The following is a 22,928-nucleotide window of genomic DNA, read 5'->3' on the forward strand; positions in this document are numbered from 1 at the left end:
GTGGATCGACCTACTTAGGGGCTATCAAACGCTATCCCGTAACAGGGTAGTTATAAAGGTAGCTTTCGGGTTTGTAAAGAAGCATGCTGTGAGACATGGTCTATCAAGATGGGATTTGCCCCTCTCTGATTGAGAGTGATATCTCTAGACCCCTCAAGTGATCGGATCCGAAAATGCATGGCCATGCTACGTACGGTTAAGAGTTGACCTACAAAGGGATTCGGAAACACAGGATCGAGAAAAAGCGGTCGACTTGAAGCTAGACCAAATATCGTGAGGCAAAGGGAATAGCATGTATATAATGTTGTGATGGTTCGTCTGATATGATCTTCGTGTGCATATAGGAGTTGGCACGTCTTGCTAGAGGCCGCTACCGACTATTTGGGGATGTGAAGTGTTTGTCAAGCGACTTCAGTCGGACAAGATCACACCCAAGTCGGATAAGTGCATTTTTGTAGGATATCCAAAGGAAACTTTGGGATATTATTTCTACAACCGGTCAGAGGGCAAAGTGTTTGTCGCTCGGAACGGGGTTTTCGTAGAGAAAGAGTTTGTCAAAGGAGAAAAGAGTGGAAAGACAGTGCATCTTGAAGAAGTTCAAGATGAGCTGATTGGGCAAGAATCAATGAGTGATGCTAACGTAGCAGAACAAGTTGAGATACCCATGGCAAGAGAAGCACCGCCACAACCACGAAGGTCGGCAAGGCTCCGCGAAATGCGGGAAATATTATTGTTGGACAATGATGAGCCTGCGACATATGCAGAAGCAATGATGGACCCAGACTCCGAAAAATGTCTGAGTGCCATGCAATCCGAAATAAAGTCCATGGGAGACAATCAAGTTTGGAACTTGGTTGACCCGCCTGATGGTGTTAAAGCCATAGAGTGCAAGTGGATCTATAAGAAGAAAAAGGACATGGATGGAAATGTTCACATCTATAAAGCACGACTTGTCGCAAAAGGTTTTCGACAAGTTCAAGGAGTTGACTACGACGAGACTTTCTCGCCCGTAGTGATGCTTAAGTCCATTCGGATTATGCTTCAGTCTGTAAAGACTTCACTGAAAAATAGTTTTTCGATGAAGGACTTAGGGGAAGCGGCATATATTCTAGGCATTAAGCTCTATAGAGATAGATCGAGAAGGCTTATAGGATTAAGCCAAGATACTTACATTGACAAAGTGTTGAAGCGGTTCAGCATGGAAGAGGCAAAGAAAGGGTTCTTGCCTATGTCACATGGCATACATCTCAGCAAGACTCAGTGTCCTTCGACTGCTGATGAGCGGGATCGCATGAGTAGAGTGCCATATGCCTCGGTTATTGGATCTATCATGTATGCAATGATAAGTACTCGCCCAGATGTTTCATATGCGCTAAGTATGACAAGCAGACACCGATCTGATCCAGGTGAGAGTCACTGGACAGCGGTGAAAAACATTCTTAAGTACTTGAGAAGGACTAAAGATATGTTCCTCGTCTATGGAGGAGAGGAGGAGCTTGTTGTAACAGGTTACACCGATGCTAGTTTCCAAACCGATAGAGATGATTCAAAGTCACAATTAAGATTTGTGTTCATGCTAAATGGTGGTGCTGTTAGTTGGAAGAGTTCCAAGCAGGAGACGGTGGCCGATTCTACGACAGAAGCCGAGTACATCGCGGCTTCGGAAGCCGCGAAGGAGGGTGTTTGGATAAGGAATTTCCTCATTGAGCTTGGTGTGTTCCCGAATGTGTCAAGCCCATTGAATCTCTACTGTGATAACAATGGGGCAATTGCGCAAGCAAAGGAGCCAAGGAACCACCAGAAGAACAAACACGTAATGCGGCGATTTCATCTCATTCGAGACTTCGTTAACCGGGGTGAGATCAAGATATGCAAAATACACACGGATCTGAACATTTCTGATCCGTTGACAAAACCACTCCCGCAGGCTAACCATGATGCGCATGTAAGAGCTATGGGTATTAGGTACCTTCTAGATTGACTCTAGTGCAAGTGGGAGACTGTTGGAGGTATGCCCTAGAGGCAATCACAGAGATGATGATATTCCATTTGTATCCATGATTTATATTGTGTTCCTTGAATATCCATTAAAGGCTACTTGAATTGATTTGCAATTATGTGAACTGTGTGTGAAACTCTTTACTTGTATGGTTATTCTAAAGTTGTCCCTAGTCGGAGTTCATGTGAGGACACACATGAATATTAGACTAGCACATGTATTAGTTGATGACTATGTTTCACAAGTCATGGACATGGAGATGTTGAACTAATAATGTGGGCACATGTGGAGACATGTGCTAGGACTGACCCAACACGAGAAGTAGTTCTCTCTTTAAAAAACATATACACTTTGTCCTTAGACCTGAGATTGTCGCATGTATTCACGATGTGGATCGACCTACTTAGGGGCTATCAAACGCTATGCCGTAACAGGGTAGTTATAAAGGTAGCTTTCAGGTTTGTAAAGAAGCATGCTGTGAGACATGATCAATCAAGATGGGATTTGCCCCTCTCTGATTGAGAGTGATATCTCTAGACCCCTCAAGTGATCGGATCCGAAAATGCATGGCCATGCTACGTACGGTTAAGAGTTGACCTACAAAGGGATTCGGAATCACAGGATCGAGAAAAAGCGGTCGACTTGAAGCTAGACCAAATATCGTGAGGCAAAGGGAATAGCATGTATATAATGTTGTGATGGTTCGTCTGATATGATCTTCGTGTGCATATAGGAGTTGGCACGTCTTGCTAGAGGCCGCTACCGACTATTGGGTCGAGTAGGAGTACTCGGGCCATGTCTATATGTATCCGAACCCATAGGGTCACACACTTAAGGGCTGGAAGCCCAATTCGGATGTGATCCGAGTTGGATTAGGTTTAGAAGTAGTAATGGGCCTCGGACCCAGAGGCCCGTTAGGAACCTCTATAAATAGAGGGGTGGGGGCGCCCTAGGGTTTACACCTTTTGGCGAAACACATCTGCCGCGCCTCCCACGTCTTCACCTGTTGCAACTCACGGATCTAGCAGTCCGGCTTGCGACGCTTCCTCCCTGCACATGTGGATACCTTGGAGGTGTTGCGCCTGCAGCACTTGGATGAACCACTGACGAGCCACGACGAGCCGCGGCACGAGGACGATCTTGCTGCATGTGGACGAGCTGCTGAGGAGCTGCTGGACATCGACGTGATCGACTACGTACGACTACATTGATCGACTTCACTGCATCGACGCGAATCTACATCTTCCGCACTAGTAGTACGTCGAGTGGTAATCTCGTGATCGTTATACGGCAGTTTTCCTGGTTTACGCGGTAGAAAATTTTGATTTGCGCTAGTGTAGCCTACCTCGTATCCCAACAAAGGGTGGCTGCAAATGGTGGACATGTTGCCAGCGGTGGAGGTGCTGAGGAGAGGGTGGCAGCAGCTGCTAGGTGGTGGAAGGGAGAAATAAGTGAGTGGTCTAGGATTTTTCTTATTTATGAGTTGATGATGATGTTATTAGGCTAACATCGGGCTGCCCCAAAAATCGTGCCGGACTTAGGCTGGCACTATGGGCCTGTGTGGAAGCCCAGGCACTGCACGGCGTATATTGCTGGGTTTGCTTGGGCACTATCAACTACAAGCCAAGCCGGGTTAGTGCGGGGCCTCGAGCAGCCTCTATCAGGCCTGGTCTATTTGACCATCTATAGCAAGATCCCACATTGCGGGACAAGTGTTGTCCTTGTGCTGGTCACCACCTCGGACACTATTCAACGACCATATTCAAGTGGCCTCACCTTTTAATGAGGCAGCAACCGACAACAAAGCGACCAACAATCAAGCGACCCAAAGGAAATGGCTACTCCCTCTTGCACGGCCAACACTGACGGCAGCAGCATTGCAGCTGCAGGCAGCGGCGTGGACGGCCGTTCCGGCTACTGTGTGACAACCAGGACTTTCTGTAGCCGCAGGCCACTAGTACCACTACCGCCGGTGAGCACCTCACTCTTGTTCCTAGACTTCGCGTTCTCACACCTACCGCCCACGCTCCCCGTGCACGCAGCCCTCCTTGACGCCACCACCGGCGAGGAGCTGTCATTCCCGGCGTTCCTATCCCAAGTATGCGCGCTCGCGGGGGCCTTGTAGTCGTAGATTGGGCTCCACACTGGTGATGTCGCGTTCGTCCTTGTGCCATCTCGGCTAGATCTCCCGGTGCTCTACTACGTGTTGCTCTCGCTAGGCGCCGTCATGTCTCTGCCAACCCAATGCTCACTGGTGGCAAGATTGCACACCTCCTTGCTCTCTCCGGTGCTTCTATGATCTTCACGGTGTCATCATCAACCGCCAAGCTGCCCACTGGGTTCCCAACTGTCCTCCTCCTCGACTCTGACCGCTTCTGCTCCTTCTTGCATAACGACCACGAGGAGGAGCAGGCACTAGATGCAATGTTGTTGCGCTAGTCGGATAAGGCGGTGATCCAATACTCGTTGGGGACAATGGGGCTAGTGAAGGCACGCATTGGAGCTTCATCGCCATGGTAGCGAGGGCCAACGCTACGGTAAGGAAGCCGTCTCTGGGTCAAGAGAGGGTGTTGCTTGGCGCGCCCATGTTCCATTCACGGGGTTCTCAGTGTCGCTGCAGACGGTGGCACTTAGGATGACCATGGTGGTGATGACAGACACCACGGCCAGAGCTAGGGTCAAAGGGATGCTGGAAGCCGCTAAGAAGTGGGCGGTCACCGATATGTGGGCGCTGCCAGTGGGGGTGACCATGGTGAAGGGGATTCACACACTGGATGCACTGGAGCGGTGATATGTGGTAGAGCACCGCTGCCAACAGCGGCTGCGGAGATGTTCCAGCTACACTTCCCAAATGTGGAACTGTGCGTGGTAAGAATTTGCAATCAGTTATGTTGCTTTCTTTCTCATGTTTGCTTATGCATTTTTCTTGTTTGACCACCTTCGTTTCATGTTAGCTGCACTAGCTTTAGAGTCTTATAGAATTTCCGGTGTAGTCAAAATTTCAAATAAAAAAGGGACAAACAAGGGGGAAAAAATTGCTAATGAACTTTGGGGCACAAAAAACTGCCGCCTTGACAGTGAAAAATCGGTCTAATGAACCTTTATTTGAAATTAAACAATTTTCTGTTATTTAAGTTGAAGCATGCGTCTTTTAAATTAAGGGGTAGTATGCAAAATCTTGTATTGGAGTACCAATTGATGCAAAGACGGCGAGGTCCAACTTGTAGATCTGATGGAAAAACTCCGAGTGCAGCAGGCTGAGTTGGAGGCGAAGGATCTTGCTCTCAAGTACCTAACAAAGGCCGCTCAGCCTATTGCTGACATGGTGGAGCTCTCGAAGGAAGGTGTGGAGCCCCGCCCCTTGGCAGAGATACTCAGGGATGTACCTGAGAAGATCACCAGCTACATGAAGAAGACTGTGGAGTCCATCTCCAAGCACTTATTGGTGATGGTGAAGTTGTTCTACCCGCAAGCTAACTTGGCTTCTATGGCAGAAGGCATTGCCGAGGACTGCTCTAATGAGCAGTTCCAGCAGTTCTTGGAGGAGATGGCTCCTATTTCTCAAGAAGTGGCTGGTCAGATAGACCTTGAGTAATATGCAAAAACAATTGTCTGCAATATAAACAAGTTATGTTAATGCAAATTACTTGAAGTCTTGTTGCAATTCTAGTTTGTCTGTCGACATGTTTGGATCTTTTTGGTTTAGTGCATCTCACGAACTACCTTTGAAGTTTGCTCGTATGATAGTCGTGAGTGTATGCGCACAAGGCTACTCCTATGAGCCTCTTTAGATACATTTTGTAGAGCACCTTTAGGCTGTGGCTCCTTTTTGTGGAGTGCCAGTACTCATCTATCTGGATAGTCAAACTCTTCAGGCGAGTAGACTCTTCAAGACTTCATGAACTGGAGCCTACCTTTGCGGCCTCTCTGGATTGTTTAGGTGTTGTGCTCTGAAGAACCTTGAACTTGCAAACTTGTTATTACAAGCCACAACTAGACATACTTGTATAGATAAGGACTCGGGTAGTGTAGGCAATTCCCAAGTTGTTTGACGACTTCTGTTTGTGAAGACCGTTGATAGATAGATTTGTCCGAGGAGCTGATTAGCTCGAGATTTTGTATGTAGGCTTGCTTTTATGCAAGTTGCTATTATCCAAGAAGTTTGATAACATGAAAGATATGTGTGCAGACTTGTGAATACAAGTTGCGAGTTTGTAGAGGCTAGTCTTTTGTGACAAAAAATAACTCTGCTTTATGAAATTGTAACTAAAATACTGTGGCCGATGGCCAATTTTACATGAGTATGTAAACTATGGGTAGAATCGACACAAGTGTTCAATGTTCCATGAGTTGTTGACTTCTTCGCCAGTGAGAGTTTGGAGCCTATACAATCCAGGTCAAGTGACCTTGGAGACGATGTAAGGCTCCTCCCAAGGCGAGTTTAGCTTGTCCAGCCCCTTGGTGTCTTGGATATGCTTGAGAACTATGTTGCCTGTGTTGAACGAATGTTCTTTGACGTTGCGATTATGGTAGCAGCAGATTCCTTCAAAATATCTTGCTGACTGGACGAGTGCTGTACAGCGAACTTCTTAGAGGTTGTCTATGTCTAAACGCCTTTTTTTCTTCAGTCACACCTTCCTCTCCTACTGCTCGACTACTGGAGATTTCCATAGGGCGTCAGCGGGTAGGATGGCTTCTGATTCGTAGACTGCAAAGTAGAGTGAGTACTTGGTAGGCTTGCACGGCTATGTGCGAAGCCCTTAGAGGACATTGGGTAGCTCATTGAGCCACTTGCCTCCTTTGGTGTTGCCAATGTTGTGTAGTCTCTTCTTGAGAACTTCCAGTACAATCCTATTGGCGCGCTCAACCTGGCCGTTGGCCCGCAGATGTGCAACAGAGATGTATTGAACATCAATCCCGTTGTTCTTGCAGTATTCGTAGAGCTCGTGATTTTTGAAATTCGAGCTCAGGTCCATGATGATGCGATTGGGGAAGCCGATGCGATTGGCGTCATCGAGGAAGTCAAATACTCTGTCAGCCTTCGGGTAGGTCACTGGCTTCACTTCGATCCACTTAGTGAACTTGTCGATCACCATGAGAACTCGGTTGAAGACCCAGGTGCCGTAGGCAGAGGGCCAATCATGTCTAGCCCCCAACATGCGAAGGGCCAGGAGGGCGGTATGGTGATGAGCTTGTAGGCAGGGACGTGCTGCTGTTTGCTGAATAATTGACAACCTTGGCACTAGCGGACTAGTTCTTCGGTGTCTTTGAGAGCTGTAGGTCAGTAGAATCCTGCTCTGAAAGCTTTGCTTACGATCGTTCTGGATGATGCGTGATTGCCACAGATGCCTTTGTGAATCTCCTCCAGTATATCCTTGCCGTCTTCATGTGAGACGTACTTCATGAGTACTCCTGATGATGCACCTCGTCTGTAGAGCTTGTCCCTAACTAGAACGTGGTTCTTGCCACGCCGCGAGACTTGCTCTGCTTCTGTCTTGTCGGGAGGCAACTTGTGCTCCTTGATGTAGTCGATGAAGGGGGTTCACCAATCTACGTTGATCATCATAACCTCTCAGTCTGGAGCATCATTGCCTCGATCGGTGGTTTTAGATGGTGATGAAGACCCCAGCTGGAACTTGGGCACGAGTATATCCGAGCTTGGACAAGACATCTGTGGCTACATTGTTGTCATGAGCCACATTATAGAACTCTAGACCAGAGAACTTATTCTCCATCTTACGTACTTTATGGCAGTACACATCCATGTTATCGTTATGGCGATCTCACTCGTCGTTGACTTGATTGATGACTACCAGTGAGTTGTCGTAGACCAACAACCGCTTGATTCCTAGCTAAACTTCTAGGTGGAGCTCGTGTAGAAGCGCTTCATACTCAGCTTCAGTGTTGGATACCTCCCAGAAGATTTGCAGAACGTACTTGAGTTGTTCACCTTTGGGAGAGATTAGGAGTACTCTTGCGTCGGTGCCCTCGAGCTTGAGTGATCCATCGAAGTACATGACCCAATGCTCTGGTCATTCTGTCGGTGTGGGTACTTGATTTTCCTGCCACTCTACCATGAAATCGACTAGTGCTTGCGACTTGGTGGCAGTCCTCGGTTTGAATTCTAGGGACAAAGCTCCGAGTTCTACTGCCCACTTGGAGATTCTTCCTATTGCATCTCTATTGTGGAGTATGTCTCCCAAGGGGAAGTCTGTGATAATGGAGATATTTTGTTCCTAGTTTTGGAGTCTGACAACACCTCGTTGATGAAATAGACGGGCATCTATACTTTGTATACATGGCCTGGTTCTGATCTTTCGACTACGATCGCCATGCTGATGACGTTAGTAGCCGTGGCGATGAAGAGCAGTGAGTCTTCATTGGGAGTAGGTGCTGTGAGGACCGGTGGCTTTGATAGGAAGTCCTTCAATTGTTGAAGGACTTGTTTCACCTCCTTGGTCCATTGGAACATATCATGCCACTTGAGTAGTTTGAAGAAAGGTAGTCCCCATTCTCCAAGTCTTGAGATAAATTTGTTGAGGGCCGCAATGCATCCAGTCAGCTTCTGGACGTCCTTGATGCACGATGGAGCATGCAAGTTGGTGATGGAAGCAATCTTCTCAGGATTAGCCTCGATTCCTCGATGACTAATGATGAACCTGAGTAGTTTTTCAGAGGGTACACCGAACACGCACAGTGTTGGGTTTAGTTTCCACCGGTATGCTCACAAGCTTGCGAAGGTTTCTTCCAAGTCTGTAATGAAGTCGTTCGGGATTTCTAGTGTTTATGACCATTCCATCCACATATGCCTCTACGTTGTGGTGTAGTTGATTCTTGAAGCACTCCTAGATGGCTTGTTGATATGTGGCGCTTGCGTTCTTCAACCCGAAGGACATTGCGGTGTAGCAGAAAGCTCCGTACTGGGTGATGAACATGGTCTTGATATGGTCTTCTTCCTTGAGTGCTATCTGGTGATACCTTGAGTAGCAGTCGAGGAAACAGAGTAGAGCGCACCCAGCCATCGAGTCGATGACTTGATCAATCCTAGGGAGCCCGAAGGGATCCTTTAGGCAGTTCTTGTTGAGGTCCGTGTAGTCGACAGACATCCTCCACTCGTTGTTGTTCTTCTTCCACACCAAGATGGGGGTTAGCCAACCACTCTGGATGAAGGACTTCTTTTTTGAAGCCAGCCACGAGTAGCTTGGCCAACTCTTTTTTGATGGCTTCTTTTCTGTCTTGGCCGAACCGGCGTAGTCATTGTTGCTTGGGTGTAGCTTTGGGATCCACATTCAATGAGTGCTCGATCAACTTCTTGGGCACCCCCGGCATATCAGATGGCTTCCATGCGATGATCTCTCGATTTGCCTGGAGGAAGATGACGAGCGCGTCTTCCTATTTTGGATCCAATTAAGGCTATCTTGGAGCTGTTGCTGATCTCGAGGTCAATGGCTTTGAGGTCAACCTCTCCTTATGGTTTGACCTTGGTTGCCACCGACTTCTTCTCTGGGATTTCGTGTTCTGTCGGGCACAATTTCTTGGAGGCAATGAAAACTTGCATCATGGAGTTTGGCACTTGAGTAGTCGCTGCTAGCTACATAGCTTCTGTGTCACAGTCGTATGATCTCTTTAAGTCTCCGCGCAGGTAGAGTACTCCCTTGGGTCTTGGCATTTTGAGTAGTAGGTACATGTAATGAGGGATGTCCATGAACATGGCCAATGCTGGTCTTCCGAGGACGGCGCAATATGAAGTCTTGAAGTCAGCCACCTTGAACCAGATGTACTCAGCTCGGTAATAATCCTGTGTCCCGAAAGTAACTGGCAAAACCACCTGACCAAGGGGTACAACCATGTTACCCGGGACAATCCCATAGAATGAAGAGTTCTTCGGGGTGAGCATATCTGTTACGTCGAGGCTCATCTTCCTCAAAGTCTTGGCGAGGAGCACGTTGAGGCTGTTGCCGCCGTCGATGAGTAATTTTGTGAGTCGAGAGCCTACAACGACTGGATCCAGGATGAGAGGATAGCGTCTTGGGACAGAGAAACTAGTCCACTGATCCTTTCTTGAAAAGGTGATTAGCACCTCAGACCAGTTAAGGAATGTAGGCGTTACTAGCTCAATGGACATGATATCCTGGAGGGTTAATTTCTTGGACCGCTTGGTAGCAGTACCCATATAGTGCCGCCGAATATGACGTTGACGGTGTTGGACAGGTTTTGGAATTTTCCATTGTTCTCCTTATCTTTGTCTTCTCTGGCCTTTCCCTTGTCTTTAGCTCCAAAAGATTCCAGCAGATCTTTCATGACTCTACGAAGGCTTATGCAGTCTATCATAGAATGTTTGGAGTTTGGGTGTTATGGGCATTGCATTTTTAGGAGTTCCTCGAAAGAAGTCCTCTCTTGGTTTTCCATCGCTCTTCTTGGAGGACTTGGACATTGCCACAACAGTGTTGTCTGGCTTCCTCTTCGGTTTTGACTACCCGAGTAGTTACCTTGGTTTTCGTTGGGGCGATCGTTGCGGTTCTAGCCGTTATTTTAGCTATTACTCTGGTTATTTTTGTTGTGGTCTCTGTTACGACTAGATTGAAATTGCTCAATTTCCTTGTCTTCTTTATTTGCCCAGGCTTGGATCATGGTCTTGAGAGACTTGATATCCTCCAAGCGTCTTCTGCCACAATCTTAGAACATCCAGCAGTCATAGAGACCGTTATGGAAGTTCTCTATGGCATCCTTCTCCGTGATGTCCATGACAGTGGCCTTCTTTTCAAAGAAGCAGCATAAGTAACTATGCAGGGTTTCACTTTGTTGCTGTTTGATTTGCAACAAGTCGATCCTGTTACAAGGACGTTGCATTGCTCCAGTGAAGGTATTTGTGAACACCACCTTCAGTTTACTCCATGTGTCGATAGAGTTCCTTTTCAGAGACTCGAGCCAAATGAGTGGCCCTGCCTCCATGCAGATGGGAAAAGTAGATGACCTTGGTGTCATCGTTTCCTCCCGCCGCTTGAACCGCCAACGAGTAGCACCACAACCATTGGACTGGGTCTTGCTTGTCATCATATTTGTTGATACCCGAAAGTTTAAACTTGTCGGGTAGAACTGTCTTGCGTACTCGGCTTGAAAAGGTGGGGAACCTATCAGTGTCTTCTCCCGAGTAGTTGACTTCTTGATCGTGTTCGCGGCAGCGCCCTTCAATAATGTTACGAGCATCACAATTCTAGTTGATCTGCTAGCGAAGGTCGCGAGCTTGATCAGATTCTGAGTTGGGCCAACGATGGCCACCTGAGGGTCCTGCCCGACTAACTTCTGCCCTGTGTTGACTTACCCTGGGTTGCTCAATTATGGGAACCTCATTTCTGGTGGCTTCAAGGCGACTTGGATGCGTGCTGCTATTGCCATGGTGGGAGGAGCTGATCGAATTCTCCCGATCGAGTAGTTCGTATGCGTGCTCCGCCAGAAGAGCCAGTTGCCTGGTGTACTTGTCTTGTGCCATCGCTCGAGTGAGTAGGTCAATGGAGGTAACAGTGGCAAGAGGATTGTTATGTTGACATGTTGAAACTACTTCAAATGCATGATCCAAGTTCATGATGGGTAGATCGTTTGCTAGGCAACATCGATGATCTGCTTGCTTTGCATTTCTTGCTCACCGGCATGCCCTTTGATCTTTTGTCTCTTGTCCTTCTACGTTAGCGGTGAGCTCATCCACCGACATGTTGTTAGGGTGATGCTCATGTCGCGGGTTCCTTTCTAGTTGTTCTGCTCCATCGTCGTTGGCTCTTTGGGGAGTGACAATGGCAAGTAGTTCTCGCTCTGGGAAGAAACTACTCGAGCTTGGCATGATGACCTCTGTAGGGCCATCATCTTCATAGATAGGAGACAGAGGTGTTCCCTCCTGGTATGGGAGGTTGTCGAGATATGCAACAAGCCGTGACTCATCGTCCTTGGCTAGAGCAGATGGCTTCATGAGAATAACGTGATGAAAGTTAAAAGATGTAACATAACTAAAAGATAAAAGAATGATTAGAAAGATAAAAGAATTATTAGAATGATAAAAGAATGTTCCATACCATGTCATGCTGATTCAGCCGACAAAACCTCTTAGTAGTCACAATCACATTGCTTTCTCCCTCCTTGAGCTGCTTTATTCAAAAATATGAGAAGTTTGGCACAAAGTACCCATGATCCTTAAGTTGTTGTAGGCAGGCCTCCACGACGCTCCTATCAAAAGTTACCCTATTTGGTGCTACTTGAGCGGCAATTGAAACCATCGGGATGGGCTGTCCTGGTGGCATCGAGATGAACTATCTTTCTCAAACAGGAACTTAACAAGAGATATTTACTCTTTTAAAATGAGGTTCACTAATAACCTCAGTTTGCACTAACGAAGAAGTAACACCTATAGGGCCTGTTTGGCATGGCTCCACTCTAGAACTCTAGCAACTCCACCAAGAAATCCAGCCAAACACCCCAACTCCAAAACTCCATGGAGCAGCCAACTCCATGGAGCTTTAGGCCCTGTTTGGCATGGCTCCAACTCCGGGTGGAGCTGCTCCACTCCAGAACTCCACATGGAGCCAGCTCCGCTCCAAAACTCCAGAACAAAAATGGGGTGTTTGGGTAGATGGTGCTCTCAGCTCCAAAAAAGATCGATTTCAGTGTGGATTGACATTGTTGCCCCCCAATTAAGGCCCCACTTGTCATCCTCTCTATCCTATCTTCTTCTTCCCCTTTTTCCACTGCACTGTGCCGCACACAGGAGACCCTCCACGGGTGGCAGGGTGGGCGACGACGGGCGACGGGTGCGGTGGGCGGCGACGGGGCGGCGACATGCGGCGGGCGGCGACGGGCGTTGCCGGGCGGCGGGGCGGCGACGAGCGGCGGGGCCGGCCGGCCACAGGGGCGACGACGGGCCGTGGGGCCAGCCGGCCACAGGGGCGGCGACGGGCGGCGGGGCCGGCCGGCCACAGGGGCGGCGACGGGCGGGGCTCTTGCGGCGAGTGGGGCTCGGGAGAATAGACGGGCGACGGGCGGCGACGGGCAACGACGGGCGGCGGGCGGCGACGGGCGACGGGCGGTGGGGCCGACCGGCCACGGGGGCGGTGATGGGCGTCGTCGAGCGGCGGGGCGGCGACAGGCGGTGGGGCCGGCCGACCACGGGGGTGGCGACGAGCGGGGCTCTGGCGGCGAGTGGGGCTCAGGAGAATAGAAGGGAGAATAGAATGAAACATTTTTTTGTGTAACCAGTGGCATTGGTGGGTAATTACCCACCAACTCCACGAGGAGGTTCAAAAGAGAGGTTTCTGGAGTAGCAAAAGAGGTGCTCCAAAACTCCACCTCCATTTGCACTACAGCTCCATGGAGTTGGCAACTCCATGGAGTTTTGGAGTTAGGGTGTTTGGCTGAATTATTTGATGGAGTTGCTGGAGTTTAGGAGTGGAGCTGTGCCAAACAGGGCCTTAGTGCAAATGGAACTGGAGTTTTGGAGCACCTCTTTTGCTGCTCCAAAATAACCTCTTTTGAACCTTCTCGTGGAGTTGATGGGTAATTACCCACCAATGCCATTGGTTACACAAAAAAACGTTTCATTCTATTCTCCCGAGCCCCCACTCGCCGCCCCAACCCCGCCCGTCGCCGCCCCGCCCCACTCGCCGAGCTCCGTCCATCGCTGCCCCATCCTCACCGCCCGTCATCGCCGCGCCTCGTCGGCCGCCCAAGCACCACCATCGGTTGCCCCCGTCACCGCCCGGCCCCGCAGCCCGTCTCTGCCCAAGCTGCCCTGCCACCTGTTGCTGCCCGCCGCCCAAGCCCCACCCCCGTCGCCGCCCTCGTCGCCGCCCAGACCCACCACCCGTTGCCGCCCAAGCCGCCCCGCTGCCTGTCGCCGCCCGCCGCCCAAGCCCCGCCCCCGTCGCCGCCCAACCCTACCGCCCGTCTCGCCCTGACTGCAAAAACTATCCAGGGGAAGAAGAAGATGGGATAGAGAGGATGACAAGTTTGGCCTTAATTGGGGGGCAACAATGGCAATCCACACTGAAATCAATCTTTTTTGGAACTGAGAGCACCCATCTAGCCAAACACCCCATTTTAGTTCTAGAGTTTTGGAGCGGAGCTTAGTCCACATGGAGTTCTGGAGTGGAGCAGCTCCACCCAGAGTTGAAGCTATGCCAAACAGGGCCATAGCTTCGACAACATTTTTGAACCATCTAATAGGGTTGATAAGCTACATAGTATGTAAGTAAATTTAGGAATTATTCATGTGTAGTAAACCTCATGACATACTTAGAGTATTAACTAGAGTACATTACATATATGAAATTCATTGTACATATTAAGTCTTACATCATACATAAATGCCCTATAGACATACATGAAACATAAATGAGATACTTAGAATCTAGGATCGTCCACATCATGACCGTCAATCATACAGATATACAAACTATGATTAATATCGATAATGTCTATTTCTAAGAACCTATTGACATAATCTAGTGCATATATGTATGCACTATCCCTAGCCTGCAGGGCATGTGGAATGTCTCTCCAAATATTCTCACTGAAGTCGTGGATGATGATAAGGTAATGTCAGCTTGCCAACCCCCGCATACTCGACCCGGGTGCACTCTTGTGAATGTCCAACCAATGTTCCACAGTACTTGATGTAGGACTTCTTATAGACCTTGGTTGGCGTGCATGAAGCTATTATACAATGCATCCTTGAGTTAAATGGCAACCAACAAAAGTGTTAGTAGACACTACTGGATGTGCTTGTGCCATAGGCACGTGTATAATTAGAACATGACAAACAATTGTTATTAATAATATAGGATTAACATTGTGTGAATTTAAACAATTGCATGGGCTATGCATAAGTTATTCAGTAGCGGGGCTAATATCCAAATGTATGGATTCAATCACATTTATAGATACGAGACACGATAGCATGGCAACCATCTACTTAATATATATATTAATGGCAAGAGTGTATAAGGATTCAGTGCATAATGATTTTATCATGATTCCTAGAAAATGATTTTATCATGACCCATTGCTGCATGTATGTAATTTTCTCAAAGGTTTAAATAGTAGCTCGTTTGCAACTCAGCTAGAAAATACAACACAAATATTTGCTCCCAAATATAAGCTGCCCATGACACGCCCAGAAACCGTCCACAACCTTGAAGCATAGAAGCTGCAGGAAAAGTATATATGGTTATGAGAATGAACACCAGAACATGTACATCATAATAAATCATGAATTACAAAACTAACATACCTCATGACTCCAAGACATCCCTGTAGACAATATTCTTTGTTACTTTTCTAGTAGGATCTATATCCTTATTTTTTATAGCAAGAACCCAGGTTGTCTCACGAGAAACACCTCTAGATAGCGCCACATACGACTGCGCATGAGAAAAGACAGGCTTAGGGAGATAGATACCTACATTTGGTATTGTCTGACCCTGCGCCTTGTTAATGGTCATTGCGAAGCTCAAGCGGATGGGAAACTGCTTGCTCTTAAACTTGAACGGAATGGACAGATATTTGGAAAGAGACATTGGTATCCTGGGTATGAATACCCTTTCTCCTGCATGGTGGCCATTAACATTCTCAGCATTGATAGAATTTTTCTGACATCCTCTACCAATCAGTTAGGTGTCATTACAAAGGCCATTGTGAGGATCAAGATTTTGAAGTAGGATAACAGGGTAGTTCTTCTTTATCGTCACCTCATGTGGGGGCAACCCATTGCTGTAATTGAATTGAGAAAGTCTAAGGGGTAATTATTCTGTTGATCATCCTCTACCAAGTCAAAACTGTTGTACACCATTTTACTACTGGGGAACCTTTCAATCATCAGTGCATTCACTGCATCCACGTGCTCATTCCTAGTGGAAAGGATTTTCACACTCAAGCATGTAGGCTGCAGATGTACAATTAACATCAAGGTTCGGGAATACGTGGTCAATGAGCATATCAATACAGATGTCTTCTGAAGGGCTATCAATCAGAATGTCATCAGTCAACTGCACATAGTCATCACCAAATGTTTCCTCTGTGCTGTTACCAATCCTTAGCAGATAATCCGCAAACCATGTGTCAGATTGTGCTCTCATGTTTTGGGTCAGCTGTATACGCCGAACACTTTCCCATATGTATGACCTGAGCAAAGTAGCATCTGTGATTTGTGCTCTTGTACAACGCGCCACAATAGGAAGAACCTATCTGAAGTCACCTACAAACAACATGACATTACCACCAAATGGCTGCGTACACTCCATTATATCCTACAGTGTCCAGTCTAGTGCCTCAACTGCCTATCTCTTAGTCATTGATACCTCATCCCAAATTATCATAGATGCTCTCCTAAGAAATTCGGTTGTCCTACTCCGCTTAGTAAAACTACAGATAGTGCTATCGCTCAACTTGATTGGAATCTTGAACCTAGAGTGGGCAGTGCATCCACCAGGCATGATGGATGTTGCTATATCAGATGTTGCTATAGCAATGGCGATAAGATCCATAGAGCGCACCTTTGCAAGCAATGCTTTATATAGATAGGTCTTACCGGTGCTTTCGGGACCATCCACAAAGAAAACCTTTCCCTTGCCCTTCATAACATGGTCAAGTATCTCCTTGAAACCTGCCCTTTGTTCTTCATTAAGCGTATCTATGATCTCCAGGTGTTTCTCTTCATAACCGAGATTTCGTTCCTGTGTAAGCTCTCTGTAATCATCTCTAGAGCGTTGATCGTCTGCACACACAAGGAAATTTTTGAATGCTATAACCAATTGTACAAATGTAGAGCAAAATTCTAAGATAATTAATATTTTTTCCATACAAATATTAGAACAAACTAACCTGACTCATGTAGTTTTGGAAGACCATAGTGCCTAATGTCTTTCCCCAAGGACATCAGATGGTATGAAATATCACAGAGCATTATCTGCTCAACCATAGTGTTGTTGTAATTAGTACGTCAGAAATCCTAACGCAATGATTCATAATGCTTGTCCCAAAGCTGGTGTATATCGGCGCACTCACAGAAAACCATAATAGTGGCAAAAAACCTACGAAAAGAAGAAAGAAACCTGACCATGGCACATTAAGTCAGACACTCATCTAGTGACTTATTAGTATCTACAAACCCCATGGCTTTGGCAGCTGCTCTAAAAGTCTCATATGTAATACCACACCATGTTTTGAGGTTCTCATATGAGGTTGCAGCCCTCACATGGTTCAGCAGCACCCAAAGGTAGTATCTATCACCTTCATGTCGATTTGGATACACCAATCTACCAATCTGAAACATGTTTTTTGAAACTCTGGGTTTCCAAAATTTTCCAGATTTGTTCCACGTGAAGTACTCTGGAAACTCTTTGTACAGGTATTGGTGGGCCTTAGGATTGGACGCGTTCATCTTGAAGTACTTAATTAGCATTGACCTTTGGGATTTCAGACACTCCACAACATCTTTCAGGTTGCCTGTTGACTTGTACGTAACCATGTGCATACCAGGAAGGTGTACTTGCATCTGCAGGACAGGCGGCCACATTGAATACAACTTAAAACCAAACAACCAGTAGGCTGCTTCTATAGCTGTTATCATCCTTGCATCACTGCTTGATCTCATTGATTACCACGTGCTCATTTCCTTTTGCATCAACAGTAAATGATGCTCGATCACGGCCTTTATAAATGTATTTGTATTGATATTTAATTGACTTGATGCTGCTACAAATCTCAACATTGATATGGCAGTTATACCTCATAAGGAGCATTGGGTTATAAGGAACCACCCATCTGTTATCCAATTCCTCTCCCCTAACCTTCACTTTCTAACCATCTTCCCACCTTCTATATATTGGATATGTGCCCTTTCCTTGTTGTGTCGTTTCACTGAAACGACACTGCCCGTCGACCGTCGACCATGCATGGACAATCTTTATTGAGAGTTCCACAAGGACCATGCATCATATGCTTAACTACAAGTTGGTGCAATTAAGGATATTTCTTCGCATCAGGAATTTCTGTTGATATGTACCTATCATAATCATTAGGGCTTTTTAACTTGCTTCCGGCCTCCATAACCAATAGAAAGTGCTCGTGTGGTAGACCCCTCTTCTGGTACTCTGTTATATGTGCCCATGCAGCAACAATGCCGAGATGCCTCTTCTTGATGAAGAAATCATGGAGATCTAATAGTTTAGCATGGTACACTCTAGCAACAATATCAGGACGGTCCTCTAGCGTCTGCCTAGGCAACAACTCTGCCATTATTTTATCCCAATATGGATTGCATGTTATTATCATGACATAATCAAGCTTGTCATACCATGCGATCAAAGTCATTGCATCAATGAACTTGCACTGAACATCATGATCACTTCCAGGGAAATCTTTGCTCAAAACAATCCTAAGCCACTTCCAGGGAAATCTTTGCTCAAAACAATCCTAAGCCCTGCCTTGGAAGCATCAGCTTCTCCAGTGGCGAGAGTGTCAAGCAGCCCCTGAACATCGTAGAGTATATATATATATATTTGTTAATTTGACAATATTTATGGACATTCATATAGTATAGCAATGGGAAACAAACAAACTCACCTGATATAGATATGCACGAATAACCACCTGGTGTTCCGGCTTTGAATACCAATCTAGACGCATTGACTCAACCTTAACATACTAATCAACCAACAATTGTTGGAAAAGATGCCCGGCATGAAAGAACATATTGAACTGGCCTTCACGAACCTGCAGCTTGTAACACTTGTATTCCCTCGCACTAACATAAAGACATGATCCTCCAGTGTCTAAAACAAATATATATGTTAACACATTAGGTAAAACAATCTATTTTCCATCTTTTTAGCATTTTTTTATTAGATGTGGATTATTTGAAACTGTAACTAGCCCCTCAATGTCATCGTACATGATTTCCTCATTATCATTATCATTACCACCTCCTGTAAAAGTATGGAAAATCGAATCATCATCTTACCTTTTAATCTTAGATTTTTGAACTATATAATATGGCCTATCTGCATAACACACATTCCTCATTCATGAAGTCACCATAAGCAGTGTCATCTGCTTCATCAATAGGCAGGTCTATGAAACAAAAAAATGTTTACAAACATACTGAGTGAAGTGTGTATGAAAGCACATGAAAAATGTTGCATACCATGAGCAGCTCTTTTATTATGTCCTTGAACAACAAAGTGGTGATTGTTTGGTCAATCATCCACATCTACTTATGTTCCATCTATGTTATAACATATTTCATGAAATTTCATATAGTGGGAGCAATGAATTTATGGACGAAGTAACAAACAAATGTTATATGTTCATACCTTTCCTCTTGCACTTTGTATACTTCCTCTTTGGCTTTTATGGTGGTGGATCTCGAAACTCTATCATCTTGTCCTCCCAGCCAGTCTCACCACCAGGAAAAAACAAATGATATGCCAATGGGTCATAACAGCCATGGTACGCCCTAATATAGTGTGAATCATCTGATTTCCCATATATCACTATGCTCCGTGAGAACCTATGCTGAGAGTCATTGCCATCGACCTAGATTGCCGCAATCTGCTCTATTTCGGGTGCATTAAATCTCCTCTGATCAACAGACATCTTGGTATTTAACTCAATCGTCTACACTCTTGAATACTTACAAGAGTACCTAGGCTCGTGAACACTTGGACATACGGATTATCCCGTAAAATACCACATATCAAGCGGATCAGGTTCTCATCAAAATTAGGGGACCTCTTAACATGATGAGCAATACTATCATCCGTGTCATAAATACAGAGCGGCATATGGCATGGCCCTTTCCTACCCGGCACAAGTGGATCCAGCTTATGGTAAATGTGGCCATGTGCCTTTAAGGTATACACATCAGTACCTCTTGCGGACGCGAGATGTCGATTAATGGAAATCCCAAAGCTGGTGAAAGAGAAATGTGAGTTGAAGTACCATATGTGGTTTCTGAAATACCTTGCATCCTTGTCTGTTTGACTTGTAAATAACTGATGTAGCTCTAAGGGAACTTCTGGGATATATATGTGCACCTTCCCGTTCCTACAGCAGAAAGCAGGCTCTTCATCGGGGAACCTCTTCACATTGCAGAACTCACAATTTTTTGCCTTCTTCAACACGTGGTGCTTTTTAGGAAGGTTATTGTACACTCCATCATATGGGTTAGGACCTGTTGGAATGAGCTTAGATTCTCTATAGTACTCATATACGACATCTGCATGAGACAATAAAATTTGGATCAGATGACATACAAAGAGGAATTACTTTTGATGCAGTTAATTGAAAAACTTACCGCTATGGTAAAATTTGTGTTGGATTGATGTTGCTCTTGGCTTGTGATGTGTAGGTGTAGGATGCGGTGTGATGGCCGACGGCATGCAGTGAAGGTCAAGCGAAAGGTTCATGCCGATAGACCAAGGGCAGTGAAGGGTGAACGCGAGTAGGCTTGGACCGATGGACCCAAGGAGTCCGGGCGGAGTCATGGGTGGTGCACATGGTGCATGGAAGAGCAAGAGAACATGACAGCATGGAGACGGCATAGGTCGAGTCAAGTAGGATGGAGACAAGTCAAGTAGGCGGTCCGGGAGCCGGGAGCGAAAGACTTGGAGGCATCAAAGGCTTGGCGGAGATAGGACATGCGTCGACATCGATGAGGTTGTGTGGCAGCCAAGCAAAGATGGACAGTTTGAGTGGTTTGGGCCTCAAAACCACCGCGTAGGCAGGTTTGTCGGTTTTGGCCTCAAAACAGGGGGCAAGCCTGGTGCGGCTGGAGCTTCGAGAAGGAGGGCACGTGGCATCATCGCAAAGCTTGCGTTGAGGCAAAGCAAAGTCGTGAAGGTGGCGTGTCCGTCCGATGAGCGCAGAAAAACTTGGACCAAAATGCCCCTGCGTAGGTAGTTATCCTAGTTTTAGTTGTAGGGGTAGTTTATTCTTTCATCCTGGACTATAAATAGGGATGGGGGGCTGGTTATTTCAACACCTCTTTCACCTCTCTAGTTTAGGTCTTTTATTTTGTCCTGGTCTCTCTCTCTCTAGTTTATCGCTCTAGAGGTCCTCGGATGATTTGAGCACCGAATCTATATATTGAACTGAAGTTTGTTGCGGGAATGGAGGCCCTAACCTCCTCATGTCCTCCGGAATTTTTGGGGATGATCTCTTTGTGCAATTCCTGTTTGTGTTCTTTGTGTTCTTGTTTCTCCCTCTCCACCTTCTTTAACATTTTTGTTTGATTTGTGATTTATGGGGGGTTTTGAGTCGAATCAATTGTTTTGAGATGAACTACGATGTGAGTTGATCCCTTCCACCGAAGGATTTTGATTGAAACCTCATGAGTTCGTAGATCGGGGCGATTCAAGTTTCGGGGTTGAAAAAGTGGTGTTGTTCATGAGATTTGGAATTCCCGTTGTTTGACAAATCTTTGAGGGATAATTTCTTACGAGTAGCTTCCCTACTATCTTGTGATGCTATGTTCAAAATTTCATGATTTTTGGAGATCATTTGATCGAATTTTGAAGTTTTGACCTAAACTTTTTGGGGTGTTTTTCTGGGCTGTAGGAAGTTCCGACGCTGTGTAGGAAGTTCCGATGGTTTAATTTCTAAAAACTCAAAAGCCTCTATTGGAAGTTTCGCAATACATCCAATTGGTGTTGGAAGTTCCGATTCAGGGTCGAAAGTTATGACAAAACTGCAAAGGACCTCTGTCAGACCTTTCAATATACTTCTGATTCCACTTTTGGAAGTTCCGATAAGAGGTTGGATGTTCCGATACCTGGAAGGTGTTTTGAGTTCTGTTTTGCCTCAATCTTTTGAGTTTGCTTCCAGTTGCTTCTCGAGAGTCCTGTTGTGTCTTTTGGTCTTTATCATAGACACCCAACCACCCCATTGGCTCGTGGATCTCTCACTTTCTGCTTGCTTGGATTTGGGGTTTGATTTTGGTACAAAGGCCTAAGATTTCAAAAGAAATATTTGAGGCTCCCATTCGCCCCCCTCTGGTCACCATTTCAGTCCTTCCATTGATATAAGAGCCAATTAAGGTTTCTCCATACCCTAATCGGTTTTGAAACCCATTATGGTAACCTCTTAGCGTTCTTGCTCGACCGTTGCGCCTTACTTTGATGGCTCTGATTATTGGTATTTGAAAACTGGCATGAGAGCCCATCTTAATAGTAAGGGAGCAGGGGTTTGGGAAATCACTCAGGATGTGACTTATGTGATTCCTGCTACTCATTTGACTCAAGATGAAAGAGATAAATATCAGCCAACAACAAGGCGGTGGATATCTTGTTTGTGTGTCTGTGCCGTGCTGAGTTTGACCATGTCGAGGATCTATATCTTGCACATGAGATTTGGTTTCGACTTCAGAGTTTTCATGAGAGAAATAGTCAGGTGAAGGCAACACTCCTTGAGACTTATCGGCGTGAATATGAGAATTTTGTTCATTTGCCCAGAGCTCAAGGCAAAGTTGAAGAGTGCTTTGATTGAGATAGATATCCTCAAATCTGCTCCTACTGTTTCTGATGTTGTTGAGTGTGATGAGTGTGTTGTTCACATGTCTAGTATAGCTTCTTTGCAATTTAAGCATGCCTTGCTTGTAGATGAACTTGATTTGACTAGGGCTGCTCTAGATGAAGTTAAGACTAGACCTGTTTTACTTGGTGCTTGCAAATCTTGTCCTGCTTTACAGATTCAACTTGATGATGCATGTGCTAAGATTAAAGCTCTTGAGAAATCTGATTTAATTGCTAAATCTAAAGTTTCTGATTGCACAAAGTATCCTGAACTTAGTTATTCTTTGCAAAATACTGAGGATGAAAATCACTACTTGCGCACAGTTCTCAGTTGGGGGTCAAGTAGGGAACCTCAGTTGGGTATGATGATTCAGGAG

General features: G+C 46.0%; 1 pseudogene; it reads left to right on the forward strand.

Annotated features, from left to right (window-relative positions):
- Window positions 1-3,833: 3,833 nt before the first annotated feature.
- Window positions 3,834-4,989, forward strand: LOC117834346 (4-coumarate--CoA ligase-like 7; annotated as a pseudogene).
- Window positions 4,990-22,928: the final 17,939 nt, after the last annotated feature.

Source organism: Setaria viridis, chromosome 8 (assembly GCF_005286985.2).
Source record: "Setaria viridis chromosome 8, Setaria_viridis_v4.0, whole genome shotgun sequence".
NCBI classification, from domain to species: domain Eukaryota; kingdom Viridiplantae; phylum Streptophyta; class Magnoliopsida; order Poales; family Poaceae; genus Setaria; species Setaria viridis.